Source organism: Lampris incognitus, chromosome 4 (assembly GCF_029633865.1).
Source record: "Lampris incognitus isolate fLamInc1 chromosome 4, fLamInc1.hap2, whole genome shotgun sequence".
Lineage (NCBI taxonomy): Eukaryota > Metazoa > Chordata > Actinopteri > Lampriformes > Lampridae > Lampris > Lampris incognitus.
Genome location: NC_079214.1, coordinates 12,548,852 through 12,569,415, shown reverse-complemented (window position 1 = coordinate 12,569,415; position 20,564 = coordinate 12,548,852).

Below are 20,564 nucleotides of genomic sequence, written 5' to 3'. Positions count from 1 at the left end.
CAAAATTATCTTTGGCCGGCCCCTCATTGAAATTATAATAATTTAATGTTACTCCGGCAGGAAGGACTCGAGCCTTCTTTTGCCTGTGAATACGTGGGGAAGATGAATTGCTCTGATACGGAGTACGTCTCATTCTTACCTGAAATTGGAAATATTATCAAAAGTGTATTTGCTTAAATGAGGTCAAATATCCTTTCTGCGTTTAAAAGGCTGCCCCCTGTGTTAGTAGATGATAAAGCACATGCTGGCCTGCATGGCTTGTCTCATTGTTTCATTCAGCTACAGATAAGTTGAAGATTAATGACACCCTTTTTCTGTATTGTTTAAGTAGTGGTAGTGATCATTTATTGAAAAAGTACTTTTGTGACTTTCTTTTATCAAATTATAACAAGTGAGGTATTAAGGTTCTGCTCTTTTCCACCACTCAGATTTTGCTGCAAGTTTGAAACTCCAAGAGTTTCTCTACTTTGATGAAATCCTTCCCAGTGTTCCCAAATACACACACACACACACACACACACACACACACACAGAGTTACCACAGGGGACTGGGGCATGGAATAAATAGCATTTGTTCTAAAAGCAGGGATAAGGTCAAAGTGTGAAAGTGCAGCAATCTTATAAAAGGCAATCACAGATTTACTTTGTCGAACTTTCAAAACCAGCACAACACAAATGTTTAGACGCTTTTATTTATGCTAAGGACGTTTTAATTCACATCAGTGCTGACACTCATCAAATCGGTCATCCGCAGAGCTGTGGACTCTAGTCACATGACTTGGATTCGTCAGACTCAAGTCACATGACATGGACTCGAGTCATGACTTGGACTCGAGTCACATGAAATGGACTCGAGTCAGACTCAATTCACATGACTTGGACTCGAGAATCGAGTCACATAACTTGGACTCGAGTCACAAATTTGATGACTTTAGAATTGACTTGACAATATCGCAAATGACTTGCAACTCAGAAATGACTTCAACACCAACGACTTGAGCCTTTAAAAGTATTTAAAAATTATTAAAGTATGTGCAGTGATCCCGCCCATTTTCCTGGTAACAAATCTATTTTGAACCAATCTGACGGCAGCCAATCAAGTTTCGCGAGCGGAGAAATGAAGTTCACAGTGCAGAGCAAATTCAGAAAGACGTGGAAACATGCTACCAACGATTATGACATTCGCCTATGGAGACTACACCGTGGTCGACAAAAAACGGATTGCAATATGCAAAACACGGGTGTCGAAAATTACAGACGGAGACCTCGTTCGACGTTTTAGGCTGCACACAGAACGGTAAGTTGATAACACCAGGCAGGTAGCTGGGCTCAGGCCACTGCAGAGACCTCTACACACTTCAGCACCATGATGACACACCCGAGCACCGGCAGCCTCGTGTCGTTTTATGAACTCAGTCAATAACTCCAGCTATCTGCCACTGCTGGACGACCAGCCGTGGCTGGTCCTGCAACCACTGACACACGTTACTCTCCTGCACCTTCTCCTTCCCTCTGGCTCTGTGTGTGTGTGTGTGTGTGTGTGTGTGTGTGAGGAGGTACAGGGCTAAATTATCGGTCCATGTGGATGGGCAGTGTTAGTTGTTGTTTTATACTACTTGTTTTTTATGTTCAGTTGCCCTTGTTTCATAATAAAAAGTTGTTTTTGTTTTCATGTACTTCTGTGGGAATGTAACATTTATTTGTCAAGTAAATTCAAATGTCAAAGAGCATCCTTGATTTTCATTTTTATTATACTTATTAATATGTTGCTACATTTTTAAACAGCTTAATCTTGGTAAAGGGCACACGATGACTTGATTAAGACTTGAAGCTCAAATTTTGACTCGGGACTTGAATGCCAAGACTTGAAACATGCTCGTGACATTCAAAACAATGACTTGGTCTCACCTCTGAGCATCTGTTTATTTCCTGTAGGCTTAAAATACTGTTATTTACCCACTATTAAAATACTGTGATTTACCCACTATTAAAATATTGTAGTTTACCCACTATTAAAATACTGTTATTTACCCACTATTAAAATACTGTGATTTACCCACTATTAAAATATTGTAGTTTACCCACTATTAAAATACTGTAATTTACCCACTATTAAAATACTGTAGTTTACCCACTATTAAAATACTGTAGTTTACCCACTATCAAAAAAGTTATTAAAATACTGTTATTTACCCACTATTTAAATAGTGGTTTACCCATACTGTAGTTTACCCACTATTAAAATACTGTTATTTACCCACTATTAAAATACTGTGATTTACCCACTATTAAAATATTGTAGTTTACCCACTATTAAAATACTGTAATTTACCCACTATTAAAATAATGTAGTTTACCCACTATTAAAATAGTTATTAAAATACTGTTATTAACCCACTATTAAAATAGTGGTTTACCCATACTGTAGTTTACCCACTATTAAAATACTGTGATTTACCCACTATTAAAATACTGTTGTTAAAATAGTTATTTACCCACTATTAAAATACTGTTATTTACCCACTATTAAAATACTGTGATTTACCCACTATTAAAATACTGTGATTTACCCACTATTAAAATACTGTTATTTACCCACGATTAAAATACTGTTATTTACCCACTATTAAAATACTGTTATTTACCCACTATTAAAATAGTGTACTTTACCCATACTGTAGTTTACCCACTATTAAAATACTGTCGTTTACCCACTATTAAAATACTGTTATTTACCTACTATTGAAATACTGTAGTTTACCCACTATTAAGATACTTTAATTTACCCACTATTAAAATACTGTGATTTACCCACTATTAAAATACTGTAGTTTACCCACTATTAAAATACTGTAATTTACCTACTATTAAAATACTGTTATTTACCTACTATTGAAATACTGTAGTTTACCCACTAAATACTACAGTTAAAGTGATTCCCAAGAAGAATGACAGAAGTGGCAATAATAAGTCACCAAGTGTAAAATGACTTATTGATCTAATTTAAATTATGCTTTAGCAGGATGTTTGCTTTAGTAGATGTTTTAAATTCTATCTATCCATCCATCCACCCGCCCGCCTGCGGTGTGTGTGTGTGTGTGTGTGTGTGTGTGTGTGTCTGTCTATGTATCTGTCTGTCTGTCTGTCTATGTTATGTGGATTCAAGACCCAGTTGATGTTACACTGCTCACTTAGTCTTCGAGGTGACATTTTACAGGAGAGACCGGCTACATGGAGCTCTACAACATGATTTTTCTTTTCTTATTTCATTTGGAGATATATTTTCTGTTGCAGTGTCCCTGTATTGGATTGTGTCGCTCCTTATATCTACTGACATGAAAACCTTTCTTTCCTCCCACCTCCTCTCAGAGACAACAGAGATGGCACTTGGCGCTGCAGCCTTGTTTTTGTTTTGTAGACCTAGAAAAGTTATAACGGCCCCATCAATATTGTGTTTTCCTACTGTCTGGCCACCCACCACTCTCAGATCATTAGACGAGGCTCACCCAATAAAACATCTCACTCTTTCCAGTTCACTTTTATCGCTCTTTCCCAAGCCTTGAAAAGTGGTGGGTGCCATTTCTTTTAAGGTTTTGATCCTGACGATTGCACGGTTGTGGCCCAGATCAGCCGTGGCTGCAGGAGTGATGGGAGCTCTGCTTGGACCATACCCTCTACCTCTTTACCTGGTACAAGACCTCGCCGGGGTACAGGACCACCAAGCGCTGCGTGAGACACCATGTTGTCCAGGCTGAAGAAAAGGCTCTTCTTTTTAGGAGTCTGCCGAGAACACCAGCTACTTTCCCACCAGCGTTTCTACATCGTGTCAGTATGCACCCTCCTGAGATCACCCTGCTGAGAGCGGCCTCAGGAGATGACTCGGAAACCTTCCTAAAGTCTCTCTAGGGATTGATGGCACCATGTGGAAAACCAGAGGGTAATGGGTAATTGGGGGGGTGGAGTGTCCCGTTTCTCTTTTTAGCGATTGGGGCTCAACTGGTGGTCCCACAGCTTGCCGCCATCCCCCCTGAGTCAACAACCGCCATATAAGAAATGTAATGCTGGAGCGACCCAGGCTGACACCTTAGGACGTTGGCACCATTTTTTTTTTCAGGGATTACCATTTGAGAAAACCAGCTGCCTCTTCATGTGGAGGCAGCTTCTCAACGCCGGCAGCAGCAGGTGGGGGTCTGGTCCTGTTTTCTGTGCCTACCAGAAGGTCTAGATTGGGTCCATTTCTATTCACCGTCCACCCAGGCTTCAGCCATAACCCCTTAGGGAGGAATACCTTCACCTCCACCAGCACCAGCATGGGGATATTAGTATTTTTTGAGTCCATCCAACCTTCAACATAAAAACCTTAAAATTCCAAATCAAAATACCATCAATCTCAGTCAGTATTAACAGCTAGTATATGAATGTTAAAACCAAACTTTTTCTGTGATACCCCTCTCTCCTTCTCTCCATCAGCCATAATATACCTGCAACCCCCTGCAGTCTCTCCACTTCTATTTGCACTTTGTAAAAAATTGGAAAATAGCAGTGTGCGCAATGGATTATGGTCTTTGTTACGGCAATGTTGAACTGTGTTGAATATCTCGTTTTCCGGGATGTGGCCTGCAGTAATTCCCGTCGCTGTGCGCCACAGTCAATACTACACACTGCATGTCATTTACTTTCTTTTTTTACCATTTAAATTTTGGTTCATAGCTCAGCAGTACCTGAAACTGTAGGTACCCATAGCCTTGGTAGAGACTGGTTCAACATCCTACACTGGCAAGCCACAGGCAATAATCAGCCCCTTTCCCTCTAACACCCCCCCCCCACACACACACACACACTGATGTCCAGATGCTCTCAACTCCCCCTTCTCTCTTTCTCTTCTCCACCTTCTCTCCAGGTTCTTGTCTACCCCCTGATGTCCATCCACACCTGTGGGTGGGGCTGGTTTTTGATGGATCCATAAAACATTGGGGCTTTTTTCCAGGGTCAACAGCCTTCCCCATTTTGTAGCAACTGTACTAATCTGTAAGGCCTCCGTTTGGGTTGTTCTGTGTCCTGGTAACTTTCCAGCACTTTCCAGCACCGCATGGAGGAAGTACTATGTCCGTTTAATGAAACCATGAAGTTAAGAGAACCTATAAACAGTAAGCTGTGAAACAGCAAGGGGACATCCTGGAGTCCTTTTGGCGAACACTGCTCACATCCTACCCAGTGTGTAGTTCAACGTAGGTAGGTATGGTTTCTGGGTTAGCACCTGGGCTGCGGGTATGTTTGCATAACCATAACCTTGAGATGTTTCTCTGGAATGACTTCTTTCCACAGGTATCATCTCATACCTCTGGGAGCTGAGGGCCCCCCTTGCTGACCTCATTCTATTCAAAGTAGCTTTTTTAGCAGGTATAAATGGCCAATGTGGGGCACCCATCTTGCATTTCTGTGAGGTTTTTCCTGCTTCCTATGATGAGATGGGGCTGAGATCTGTGCTGTCTCAAGAAGAGGTTTGTGAAGAACTTCCCCGGACCTGTTTATTAGTCTTAAGCTATCTCAGCAGTGGACTAAGTACTACGCCACAGAAAGGGAATGTCTAGCCCATCAGCAGGAGACCATCAGTCTCCACCAGAAGCCAGAACACCCTCTGTTTCTGTCATGCCCATCTGCTATGGCATCTGGCATGGGAGATGTGTTGGCATGGAAGATGGTAAAGAGGTGCAAAAAAACATGTGGGCTGACAACCTCAGTCGCCAAGGTGCACTCGTGCTGAATTGCGCTGGAGGACAAAAGCCTGGAGCCTGAACGAGACTCTGGACTGGGCATGGAAGACCAAAGGCTGTATGATGGACTGTTGCTTGCAGCCTCTGAAAAGAAAAGGGAGCATCATGGTGTGTAGACTTGCCCCGAAGGGGATAATTTGAACTGAATGATAAATGAATTATGCATGGTCAACTAGCACACTCCTTTTGCCAGCGGCCTTCCTGAATAAGCCCTAGACTTGATACAGTTGTGTTTTGTTAATAAAAATCATTAATTAAAAATAAGTAACCCGTAGCCTAACTCTTCATCCAGTTACCCCTCGAGTGCAAATGAGCCTCCCCAAAAAGTGAAGATGTAGAAGTAAACGAGGCCAAAAACTGTTAAGATTTTCTTCACTGTTGTAATGTTAAATGAAGCCGTTGTCGACCAAAAAAGGGAAAATGGTCAATACGGGGTTTTATATTGATGAGGTAGATTAACGTATTTGTTTTTGGAGATGGGCAAAACCAAAACTTTGATTGCTTGTATTCATCCAGAAAATAATATAGGAATCCTCTACTGTACCTTGAAAATATTCATATTCAGACAACTGGTATTTCATGAGAAGCTGGTCTTTTTCAAAAGTATCAAAAATTAAATAATTATATATATATATATATATATGTATATATATATATATATATATATATATGTATATATATATATATATATATATATATATATATATATATATATATATATATATATGGGTGGCATGGTGGCCCAGTGGTGCTCGTGTATGTTAGCTCATGTGGTGCTCGCTGATGCAACCACGGCCAAAATAAACTGCAAATACTAAACTGCAAATACTTGCTCTTAAAAGGGCAGAACTGTTCATCATTGCAATGCTTTGTTCAATGCAAAAATCAGCATCAATAGTTATGTTCTCTGTGCGCCATGCAATACCTCATCTGGGGCTTTCCTTGGTTTTGTTTTGTTCCTTTATCTTAATCTCATTTAAAACCATAATTGAATTCTTTTGCAAATCAGGTGGAGCTTTATTATATCATACAGTTCATATTGTTGTCCAAATGTCGCCTCTGTACCTTTTCTGTGCCAAACCCTCGTCCAACATAAGGTCAGCAGATGTGGATAAAAAGCAAAAATCACAAAGATCAGTAAGATCCATACTTCCTCTTTTAACTTATTCCCTGTTTCTCAGGGGTCACCAGAGCCGATTTGATAGTTTCCATCGATACCCTGTGAGGGCACAGCACCAATGGCGACTGTTGTTAACCTGGGCCTCGGCAGATCCGGTGATTTGGCAAACTGATTTGGCAAAATTTTATGTCGGACGCCCTTCCTGACACAACCACTAACCCTGTGGTCGGGGGCACAGGTAAAGCGCTGGAAGCCATCCCAGTATTCATGGACTTGCACCCATGCCTGTCACTAGCAGTAAGATCCTTGCTGACATTTTATATTAAATCTTCAAGGATTTTGATTTTGAGATACTTTATTGATCCCTGTGGGGAAATTCTTCTCTGCACTTAACCCACCCTAGCTGTGTAGCTAGGAGCAGTGGGCAGCCACCGTGCAGCCCCCGGGGACCGACTCCAGTTCGTCTTGCCATGCCTTGGTCAGGGGCACAGACACAAGTATTGACCCCCAAGGTTGGACAACCCCGGGGTTCGAATCCAGGACCTTCTTGCTGTGAGGTGACAGCGCTAACCACTGCACCACCGTGCCGCCAACTGATAACACAGAAGGCAAAGTTTCTGTGGACATGTTGCCCCATCCTCAATGAGGGGTTTTGCTCCCGTCACAGAGACGTTTACACATGTGTACACATTTTCTCTTCCTGTCAAAACAAAGAGGACATAAGGGAAAATCTGAAACCGGAAAGGCTACTTCTTCACCGGCCTTGAGAAAACTACACCCTCCTCATCTTTGTCCTTTAATGCTGCTTGCCCATACGTCTGTTATGAAAAGACTGAGAGGCAATCCGAAGCACGCAGCACCTGACAGAAGACTGACTTAAAACCTGACCAAACATTTAAGCCATGTGGCGTCTTATCCCTAAACTCCTAGTGTATTAGCACATGGTCGTCTCTGGCTTAGGACAGACAGTACATGGAGAGAAATTTGATTAATTTCCTTCTCCCATGTTTACGCCCCTTACCAGTAAAACTGCTCAAAAATAGGTGTAATGTGTACGACGTCCCAATTAAGACATCCACAGGTCCGTGCCCCAGTTTCCTCCAGACTTTGCATGACCAAACGCTTGTGTGTCTGGTAAGTGAATCGGAGCCTTACTTTTTCCATTTGCACAACAGCATTCGCCTCGCTGCATTTAAGTTTCGCTCTGGGTTCATGGGAGGGGAGTTCATTTTATTTACTGACCCACTTCCCACAGCCCACACAAACACTATTAAAGCATCCCCTGCCTGCTGGCCCATTTGCAGAAAAAAGCCACGCGGATGCGTCTCAGTTTCAGCTTGACTCATGTTTTGTATTATTGATATAGAACTTGAGAAATTCACAATACTACTACTACTACTACTACTGCTACTAATAACACTATTACTACTACTACTGCTACTACTGCCACTATTACAACTACAACTACTACTACTACTAACACTATTACTACTACTACTACCACTACAACAACAACTACTACTACTAACACTATTACTACAGCAACAATTACTACTACTAACATCATTACAACAACTACTACTAATACTACTACTAACACTTACTGCTACTACTGACACTATTACAACTACTACCACTAACACTATTACTACAGCAACAATTAGTATTACTAACACCACTACAACAACTACTACTACTACTAACACTATTACTACAGCAACAATTACTACTACTAACATCATTACAACTACTACTACTACTGCTACTACTAACACTGTTACTATTACTACTACTACTACTATTAACACTATTACTACTTCTACTAACACCATTACTACAGCAACAACTACTACTAACACTATTACAACAACTACTACTACTAGTACTAACACTATTACTACTACTACTACTAACACTATTACTACAGCAAAACCTACTACTACTAACACTATTGAATTATTATTATTAGTACTACTACTACTAATAATTTCATTCATATACCACTTTAATAAAAGAGTCACAAAGTGCTTCACCTAAATAAAACCAGACAAATCAAAAATAAGAGTAAGACCAAATAAGTGAGAATAAAAACAGTATATATAAAAACAATTATCAGACATTTGTAAAAGCTTTCATAGAAAAAAAAGATGAGATTTAAAAGAAGCTCTAGACTTGGTTGGTCCGAGTTCAACAGGAAGAGAATTCCATAGTGTGGTACTACTACTACTACTACTACTGCTGCTACAAATACTAATATTTATACTAATACTACTACCAAGACCAATACCAAGACTAAGAGTAATAATTCATTTTATTTATATAAATGACAATAAATAATGAATAATGGTGGTAATGCATTTTATCTACGTGTTTTATATGAGAGCTCTGGGAACCAGAGCGACCGCGTGTGTGTGTGTCGGGAAAGACCGGCAGGACCAGCAGCATCTAAATTTATCAGCTTACACTCAGCCCGAGACACTGGACAGCATTAGCCCTCACTTAGCGTTAAAGCAACAAATCTGAAAATGTACAAGCAAATAATTGTAGTTTTTGACATTTTTTTTTTTACTGCTAGCTGATTTAAGACAAGTAGTTAACCCACAATTAATCAATCCAGTCCAGTGTTATCAAATACTGAAATCATAACTGCTTATGTAGTGTCTCATTTCAGTGGTAACACTTGAGATATAATAAGTGTTTACAAGTTTAATAATTTTAACTCTGAAACACTGAACACAATCACCAGAGTCCCTGCAGGTGTCAGTGCACACAACACACAACACAATCTGCAGGGATTTAAACTGCAACTCACCTTGTTATTTATCTCTCGTCTTACCTTGTTTTCTATGTAGCCGATCATCACCAGTAGCTCTTCATATGACACATTTATGGTGATTCTTCAATTATGGAAGTTTTTCTGTCTCCTGGATAGATTTTCAAGGAAAAAAACAAACAAAACAATTAAAAAAAAACAATTATTGTATTTGTTAGAGTTAGGTTGTGTTAGCTATGGAAGAAAAAAAAGATGTGTCTCAATGATGACATTTTAATACTTTTTAAGTATGTTGAAAATTCAAATGTGCCAGAATTTCACTGTTTTGGGCTTGTCCCCAACCCAGACTTTTTAACTTCCCCTCTAACAAAGTAATAAAAATGGTTAAATTCATTAGAGCTTTACTTTGCATTATCTCGTAATAATTTAAAAAGACATATTTCAAATTCAGATGGTTTATATACGTGCAATTTGCACATTTTTATAGTTAAATATCGCTGTCCCTCATACAGCTGTCATAGACATCACACACATCTGAAAGTGATAACGTTTTTTCAAACAACAATGTGGTTGCCATGGAAACGAGAAGTGCCAGAGGCGCATGGCCAGTTATGGCAGAAGCATGACTTTTCCATGTCCACAAATGTCAGTAATGGTAGGATTAATATGTCCTGATCTGAGAGTATGTTTATTAGGCCTCATTACCAAACAAGTTACTGATGAGTATTTTAGTTCAGAAATAAGAAACTTCACTTTATTCACGTATATTCATTGTACATTGTATGCTAGCTAACAAGTTAGCTTAGCACGTCTAAGACTTATTCATTACCATCACGCGTCATCACCATCACATTTTGCTGTTACAACTTTGAAAAAAGCCTCATAATATCAAACTTATTGTGTAAGACGATCAAAGCTACGCTAAGATAGGGCTTTTGAACAAAAAAAAAAAAACACAAAATTTTTTTTTTAAGAAATGTATTTTTTCAAAATTTCAAAAGCCAAAAGTGCCCCAAATTGAAGAATCACCCTTAAACAAAATGTTAAGAAGTGAGTTAGTCATTTTCCAATCACAGCGTCAGCTCTTATACTCGTGAACAATTGTATTTTAATGTGAATATGATAAACCAAAGTGGAAATGAACAAAACACACGTTTGTTTGTTTGGCAGATTGGTGAGCAAAAAAACGTTTCTTTTTTGTGAGTTTTTTTGTGTGTGTCTACATGGTGGTGGTGGTCGCATGGTTCAGGTCCTGGGCTGTTTCGCTGGACACTGATTGGCATCCTCCTCATCATATTCTTCATATATCTTATAATTCCATTATGATTCTGTTATCCTCTTTCAGTGCTGTATTCTGTAAATTGTGTTTTATTCTGTACACAAAACTTCCATTGCACGTCTGTCTGTCTTGGGGGAGAGATCCCGCCTGAGCTTTCTTCCTATTTTTCCTCCCTGTTAAAAGGCTTTTTTTTAGGGAGTTGTTCCTTATCCAATGAGGGGGTCTAAGGAAAGGATGTTGTGTTGCTGTAAAGCCCCCCCTGAGGCAAATGTATAATTTGTGATATTGGGGTATACAAATAAAACTGACTTCACGTCGCCTGTTTTACATGTTTAGGTTGGTGTTTGTTGAGTTTTCTCAAATGAGCTGCACAGATATTGTATTAGTTTCTTTCACTGGCCAAAGGATGAACTGAAACACTTGTGCCTGATTAAAAAAAAATAATTATGTCAGTTCCTCAATACCAGACAGGATGTTGGAAGGCGACTCTGAAGAACAAGCCAAGCTCTGCAAAACTTCAGTTTTTATTTTTTTTGCAATAATATCAATACGCTTGCACAGCCACAGGATTCTTACATTGATATCATAAAATCCTAAAATATGGATCTTAACTTTAAAAAATAAAAAAAGGGATTCAAAACTATTTTAATGCTCCTTTTTCCCCCTCAAGGCCGACCCAGCGACGGGTGTTTTAGTGAGGGGAAGTTTTGCAGGCAGGCAGGCAGGCGGTACAGCGCTGTTGGGGCTGTCGGTGTGTTCATACGCCTCTATTAAAAAGACATGGGTCCGGAGGCCGGGCTGCCGCGTGCCCTTTCTGCAGGGTTTGTTTAGACAGGGTGACGACACGACAGCCTCGTATATACACGAAAGATTCAGCTGGAATAATAATGACTTTTAATGCTGCAGAGCCGAGTAAAGCTCGGCCTGCTCGGCTCTTCACATAAAGAGCCAAGACAGAATGTGCGGAACAAAAAACAGCATCCAGTCCAAACTGTTACGGCTTTATTTTTTAAATTTGTATCCCCTCCCATGGCGAACGTGACGCTTTAGATTCTCGTACAAATTTATTTATGTCTTTAATTAGCCAATTTGGGTTGAATTGATTTAACTGGTAGTCTCTTATGGGACTGAAAATTGAAAACTCAAAGATTTAATTTCACAAGTCTCTATTTCCAAGGGATCTTTCTGTCTCTTCTGTGCCCCCCCCCCCACGCGCTACTTTTTGCGACGTATAAAGCAATTACAATCACTGCCTGGATGAAAACGTGCCATCAGAAAACCCATTAACGCCGTCCTCCGACCTTCATATTTACAGCACCCTACTTTCACAGATGACACCGAGTTTTACGAGTTGTGAAGGACACGCTGGAGGTACGGCGGGATCATATCAGCCGCGTGCGTTTGTTAGATCTGCGTTGTTTTGCAGCACCTGCGAAGACCGGAGACCGATGTTCTGCTGCTGTAGGCCGAGTACAACGTTAGACACACGCTGGAGGTATTACGAGATTTATAGAGTATAGACCGTACACACTCATGTGGCTGCAGGATGTGTGTGTGTGTTTAGGTGCAAGCCATGGGATTAGAGCATTTCTTTGTTGATCAATGGGACCAAATACTAACACTGAGACTTGAACTACAAACAAACAAACAAACCACTGAATAGACAGAAGGGTTTGCCTCAAACAGCAAAACACAACTTAACCCGTGGGTCACTACTTGCACTACTTACACCGCAGCCCGTCGTGGTTGATGCTAGTTTGTATGATGCAATACAATTACATGTCATACATTAAAGAGAACATATATGTGACAACAGAAATAAACGTTGCTCTCGTTATTTATTTAGGCTACAGACCTGCACTCCCTTCCTATATACATATGTGGAAAGGACAGAACTTCTTTTCTGAAATGCAGTCATTTCAATATGGAGCTTCGTGTGTAAGGACTAGAAAAGTGCTGAAGAAATACAATCCTTCCTCCCTCCCTTCGTTCTAGCCATCCTCCTTTCCATCCACCTTTCTTCCCTACTTCCTCCCATCCTTCCTTCCTTTTCCTTTCCTCCCTTCCCTCCTCCTACCTTTCCTCCTTCCTCCCATCCATCCTTCCTCCCCTTTCTTCCTTCCTCCCTCCCTCCCTCCCATCCTTCCCTCCCTCCCTCCTCCCCTCATTCATTCAGTCACTCACTCATCATTCATTCTAATGTTATGGTTCGTATATCAAACACTTAAAAACACAGCAGTCCTCTGTTAACTGCTGTCCCATAAGGTTTACAGTGCAGTCTGAATAAACTGGTCAGATGATGTCTGCATTATGATTATGTCTTGTCTTTATGTGTCTAGATTATGTCTTGTCTTTATGTCTCTAGATTATGTCTTGCATTTATGTATCTAGATTATATCTTGTCTTTATGTCTCTAGATTATGTCTTGTCTTTATGTATCTAGATTATGTCTTGTCTTTATGTGTCTAGATTATGTCTTGTCTTTATGTCTCTAGATTACGTCTTGTATTTATGTATCTATATTATATCTTGTCTTTATGTCTCTAGATTGTCTTGTCTTTGTCTCTAGATTATGTCTTGTATTTATGTCTCTAGATTGTCTTGTATTTATGTCTCTAGATTATGTCTTGTATTTATGTCTCTAGATTGTCTTGTATTTATGTCTAGATTATGTCTTGTATTTATGTCTCTAGATTATATGTTGTCTTTATGTCTCGAGATTGTTTTGTATTTATGTCTCTAGATTATGTCTTGTCTTTGTCTCTAGATTGTCTTGTCCTTGTGTCTCTAGATTATGTCTCTAGATTGTCTTGTATTTATGTATCTAGATTATGTCTTGTCTTTTATGTCTCTAGATTATGTCTTGTCTTTATGTCTCTAGATTATGTCGTCTTTATGTCTCTAGATTGTCTTGTATTTATGTCTCTAGACTATGACTTGTATTTATGTCTCTAGATTATGTCTTGTCTTTATGTCTCTAGATTATGTCTTGTCTTTATGTCTCTAGATTGTCTTGTATTTATGTCTCTAGATTATGACTTGTATTTATGTCTCTAGATTGTCTTGTATTTATGTCTCTAGATTATGACTTGTATTTATGTCTCTAGATTATGTCTTGTTTTTATGCCTCTAGATTGTCTTGTATTTATGTCTCTAGATTATGTCTTGTCTTTATGTCTCTAGATTGTCTTGTATTTATGTCTCTAGATTATGACTTGTATTTATGTCTCTAGATTATGTCTTGTTTTTATGCCTCTAGATTGTCTTGTATTTATGTCTCTAGATTATGTCTTGTCTTTATGTCTCTAGATTATATCTTGTATTTACAGTCATGATAACGTTCAGTTATTAACAAAGCAGATCAGCGTCTATGTGACAGATGCACAGCAGCAGTGCATGACTGTAGCAGTATTTGCTGGCAATGAAATGTTTTATCCACCAGTTCAATACCTTAACTATAAAAAACGATAACATCGAACAAAACGGCAATCTCAAACATACATAAAGGTAGGAATATGCAGGGTGAAATGCAGTAGATAATACTGTTGTTAATATTAAACTGCTAAATAAAAAGATATATATATTTATGTAAACTGAGCGACAAAAGAACTTGAAATTTTAACAACAATATCTGAGGCAGTGTCTTTAACACTCTTTTGACTTGTGTGAAAATCTTCTAAATCCTCTTGACTGCGAAGATATAATGAGAAACGGATCACTTCTATTAGCGTTTTTTTTTAGCTGGGTCTGTAGAATGAGTGATGTCGTCTGTCCCTCCCACATGAAACAATATTAGTTATTTTCTGTTGCAGTCACAGGTTTTGACAAAAGCCACTGAAAATTATTAAGACAATCCTGCAAGAAAAGAAAAGAAAAGAAAGAAAAAACATAGCTGTCATCGAAATCCCTCACCTTTTTATATTTCATGCGGTGTTTGGACCCTTCACGTTGCTTTATCCATAATGGAGGCACATAAATAATAGCACAGACAGACACAGGTTTATAATGAATAATGATGGCTCAGCTGTGAAGCTGTTTTGCGTCGTCCCCATTGAAGCTGTCATCCGAAATGAATAAATGGATGTTTGGGGGGCGGTTATGGCGGTGCGACTGGACACATAATGCCTCAGATTTGGCCAAATGTACTGTGACAATTCAACAGGGTCGTCTATATGTAGGAAAGGGGGGAATGGACTACATGTAAAATTGATAATCTGGATATAAGTGAAGTTATGGATACTACTGACTAAGTGGAGGACAAGAACTTTTGTCAGTGGAAACTTGTATTATAGATTTACAGCTGGTATTGTTTATAACAGCTAGTCATCATTTATTTCATCATCTCGTAAAGAAAGAAAGAGAGCCACTTTATTTTTGTCATTGTACAGGCTACAACGAATTCACCCTCTGCATTTAACCCATCCTATTGTATAGGAGCAGTGGGCAGCTGCAGCACCCGGGGACCAACTCCAACTCCTCTTTCCATTGCCTTGCTCAGGGGCCCAGGCAGGAGTATTAACCCTAACATGCATGTCTTTTTGATGGTGGGAGGAAACCGGAGCACCCGGAGTAAACCCACGCAGACACGGGGAGAACATGCAAACTCCACACAGAAAGGACCTGGGACGGCCTGGGGTTCGAACCTAGGACCTTCTTGCTGTGAGGCAACAGTGCTAACCACTGGGCCACTGAAATAAATAAAAAATGACTGATGTAAAATAAGGCAGAAATTATATATTAGCATGTAACACTGAATACACTTTTACATTGTTAACTTCGTGGATTTTGAATGCAAAATGAAAAAAGTAAAGAAAATAAATTGTCTGATCACACATTATAACTCCAGTAGTCCAGTCATTACCATTGGATTACATTTTGAAAGGAAAATTGCCAGTTGTGGCCTGTGCCTCGGATTATATCATCGTTGAAATGACGTTGTCGATTTTATCTCAAAAAGGTAGAAGAAAAGGGAAAACCCAGCCACTGAGGATGCACAAGCCAGTGCATTCTTAGTGCCGGTCCCAAGCCCGGATAAATGGGGAGGTTTGCATCAGGGAGGGCATCCGGCATAAAACCTTCGCCAAATCAAATATGTGGATCATAAATCAGATTTCCATACCGGATCGGTCGAGGCCCGGGTTACCAACGACCGCCACCGGTACTGTTGGCCAGCAGGGTGCCGGTGAAAACTATGCTACTGTTGGGCAAAGGAGAAGGAGAGGGGAAAGGCATGTCCAGAGGCAGCGGGAAAGGAGGAAGGGTAGGAGTGTGGAGGTGAGAGTCGAAACATTGAACGTTGGCACTGTGACTGGTAAAGGGAGAGAGCTGGCTGACATGATGGAGAGAAGGAAGGTAGATATACTGTGTGTGCAAGAGACCAGGAGGAAGGGGAGTAAGGCCAGGAGCATCGGACGAAAAGCAAAAAAAAGAGAGAAAGGGCGGTTTAGTTCAATCTACGTACAACAGGTCAGGGAAACATGTCCTCGGCTGTGTGGATGATGCAAATCCGCTCAAAGGTTACACAAAACGTGTCTTTATCATCTCCTGGAGCTCATTAGTGTTACATCGTATTCATCCTGGTGTGCGAGGCCGCATTTCAGAACCCCTGGTTTGTTTGAAGAGATCGCCCTGAATTTGGTTAACTCATCCTCCAAAGACATATTCTTGAAATGGGACCGACATGCTAGTCTGTTGTTCTGATCAGAAGGCAGACTGGGGTCAGATGAATCACATTTTACTCTTAACCTCATTCATTCATCCATTATCCAAACCACGTATCCTTACTCAGGGTCGTGGGGATGCTGCAGCCTACCCCAGCAGTCATTGGGCGGCAGGTGGGGAGACACCCTGGACAGGCCGCCAGACCATCACAGGGCCCACACACACATACACACCTAGGGACAATTTAGTATGGCTAATTCACCTGTTCTACATGTCTTTGGACTGTGGGAGGAAACCCACGCAGACACAGGGAGAACATGCAAACTCCACACAGAGGACGACCCGGGATGACTCCCAAGTTTGCACTACCCCGGGGCTCGAACCCAGGACCTTCTTGCTGTGAGGCGAGCGCGCTAACCACTGCACCACCGTGCCGCCCACTCAGTTACTACCAAAGTGAAGAAGATGGGCATGATTGTTTTCGCAATCATACTTAAAGCTATCAAAAAGTGCTTTTAAGTAGCTTTAATTTGCAAGGTAGCGTAAAACTCTAAACTCGGCCATATTCTGGGTGAGCGTCCTCTGACTCAACAAGATTCGCCGATTCCGTCTCCATTTTTCAGTAAAAACTGTTGCACCCGATCACTAACAAGTCTGATATATTTGCAGATCATGATCCTCCTCTGAAGGTCTGGGGCGACAAGTAAAATCTGAAAGTACGCGGCAACGCTGCAGTCTCTCTCTCTCTCTCTCTCTCTCTCTCTCTCTCTCTCTCTCTCTCTCGCTCTCTCTCTCTCTCTCTCTCTCCAGGTAAGAAAAGTACAACTGTGTAACTACCTTAACTTCTCTGAGAATAGAAATGTCAACCTTGAAGGATTTATATCTAGAAGTTTTCCTCCCTATAGTTCTAGTTAATAGATTTACTCTCTTCTCTGTGAAACATCCAATTGGTTAAATTAAAAAAGGCCATCGGTGTTCACAAGACTGAAAGAAAAATCAATGCCGGTAACTCTGTAAGAACATCCATTGTTCACAGAGGGGTTATGAAACCACGTCCATGCTCAGGAATTCACATCACTGCATATTCACATCAATCATACACCAAAGGAAGGACACAACTGGAGACACGACGCTCAAGATAAGCAAAAAAAACTTGTTTTTTTTGTTGTTTTTTTTTTAATAAAATGTTTATTTTCATCCTTTCAGTATTTCTGTATACAAGAATGAGTAATAAAAGCCAAATAAGCAATCCATTTATAGTCTTTTAAAAAACAGTAAGGCATGTCTGCTTGTATCACCATCAACTTCACGTCCCCCTGTACGTAACATACGTCACGTAGCGTGATCTGGCAAACCCCCCCCCCCAAACTGCTAACGTGCCCCTTAGTTTTCTCTATTTAGCGAATCACAACTGTACCACACACGGCATTTTTTGAGCAAAGGTGCAGCAAACAATCAACAATAAAACAAACATAAAAAAAACAACAACCTTGCATAACACATTTCTTTCTGAACATGTCCGCCACCCCCCCAAAAAACAAAAACAGCGAACCACAACTCTACACTGTGTTGGATGAAATGTGTATATTTCTAATCGAACCAAATGCCAAGAGACACGAGCGAATAACACGTCAGCAGAATAATAATATCATCCCAAATATGATAAAACCCGTCTCGTGCAATATGTCTGACCACGACGACGCAGCCCGTCGGGGGGGGGGGGGGACAAAGCACGCGGCAAACCCAAGGGACATCCCACTCGCCATACTGCGAGGCGACCGAGCCCGCAATGATACGAGCCTCTCTGCTCACAATACCGGGTTTGTCTTTGTCATTTTGTTTGGTTTTAGTTTTTGGGGACACCACCCCCCCCCCCCGGCCCCGGGAAAATAAGAGAAGAGCTGCCTCGTTACATTCAGTCAATCAAGACCCCCTCACCGCAGCCACTGACCTTGTCGGTGTGTGGGAAGAGGCCCACGGTGGTCTTTAAACCTCGCCCAGCAGGCCGGACTACTGCCCGGACACATGGACGGCGGTATCAGAACCCACACGGCCGTCTTCTCCTTCTCCTTCTCCTTCTCCTTCTCCCCTCTCTGTACTAGGAACACGCAGGGCCGGGGATTTTCCTCTCACCGCTAACCCCGAAATGCCTGCAAACACCTTTCTTTCTTTCCGGGGATCAAATTCCCCTCTGTGGTTTTAACACGAGGGAGACGAAGAAGAAAGAGGAGGCAGAAGAAGAAAAAAGAAAAAGGAGGGCGAAGAAGAAGCGGAAGAAAAAAAAAGAAGACGAAGAAGAAGGAAAGGGGTTGCTAAAAGTCGAGATCGTCAGAATATTTGGGGGTTTAGATCGACTCACAACACGGTCGCGGGAATGCTTAATTTTCTGTCTTATTTATCTGTGAATGCGAACCCAGCCACTGAGGATGCACAAGCCAGTGTATCCTTAGTGCCGGTCCCAAGCCCGGACAAATGGGGAGGGTTGCGTCAGGAAGGGCATCCGGCGTAAAATCTTTGCCAAATCAAATATGCGGATCATAAATAAGACTTACATACCGGATCGGTCGAGGCCCGGGTTACCAACGACCGCCACCGGTACTGTTAACCAGCAGGGTGTCGGTGGAAACTATGCTACTGTTGGGCGAAGGAGACGGAGAGGAGGAAAGCATGTCCAGAGGCAGCTAGAGAGGAGGAAGGGTAGGCATGTGGAGGTGAGAGTTGGAACTTTGAATGTTGGCACTATGACTGGTAAAGGGAGAGAGCTGGCTGACATGATGGAAAGAAGAAAGGTAGGCATACTGTGTGTGCAAGAGACCAGGTGGAAGGGGAGTAAGGCCAGGAGTATCGGAGGTGGGTTCAAACTCTTCTACCATGGTGAGAATGGGAGGAGAAATGGGGTAGGGGTAATTCTGAAGGAAGAGTATGTCAAGAGCGTGCTGGAGGTGAAGAGAGTGTCAGACAGAGTGATGAGTATGAAGCTGGAAATTGAAGGTTTATTGCCGAATGTTATCAGCGCATATGCCCCGCAAGTTGGGTGTGAGATGGATGAAAAAGAAGAATTCTGGAATGAGTTGGACGACATGGTGGAGAGGGTACCCAAGGAGGAGAGAGTGGTGATTGGAGCGGACTTCAATGGACATGTTGGTGAAGGGAACAGAGGTGATGAGGAGGTGATGGGAAAGTATGGAGTCAAGAAGAGAAATGTGGAAGGACAGATGGTGGTCGATTTTGCGAAAAGGATGGAAATGGCTGTGGTGAATACATATTTCAAGAAGAGGGAGGAACACAGGGTGACGTACAAGAGTGGAGGGAAGTGCACACAGGTGGACTATATCTTATGTAGAAGGCGCCATCTAAAAGGGATTGGAGACTGCAAGGTGGTGACAGGGGAGAGCGTAGCCAGGCAGCATCGGATGGTGGTCTGTAGGATGACTTTGGAGACCAAGAAGAGGAAGCGAGTGAAGACACAGCCGAAGATCAAATGGTGGAAGTTGAAGAAGGAAGACTGTTGTGTGGAGTTCAGGCAGGAGTTAAGACAGGCACTGGGTGGTAGTGAAGAGTTGCCAGATGGCTGGAAAACCACTGCAGAAATAGTGAGGGAGACAGCTAGGAAGGTACTTGGTGTGTCATCAGGACAGAGGAAGGAAGACAAGGAGACTTGGTGGTGGGATGAGGAAGTACAGCAAATTATACAGAGGAAAAGGTTGGCAAAGAAGAAGTGGGATAGTCAGAGAGATGAGGAAAGTAGACAGGAGTACAAGGAGATGCAGCGTAAAGCAAAGAGAGAGGTGGCAAAGGCAAAGGAAAAGGCGTAGGGTGAGTTGTATGACAGATTAGACACTAAGGAAGGAGAAAAGGACTCGTACCGATTGGCTAGACAGAGGGACCAAGCTGCAAAGGATGTGCAGCAAGTTAGGGCGATCAAGGATAGAGATGGAAATGTGCTGACAAGTGAGG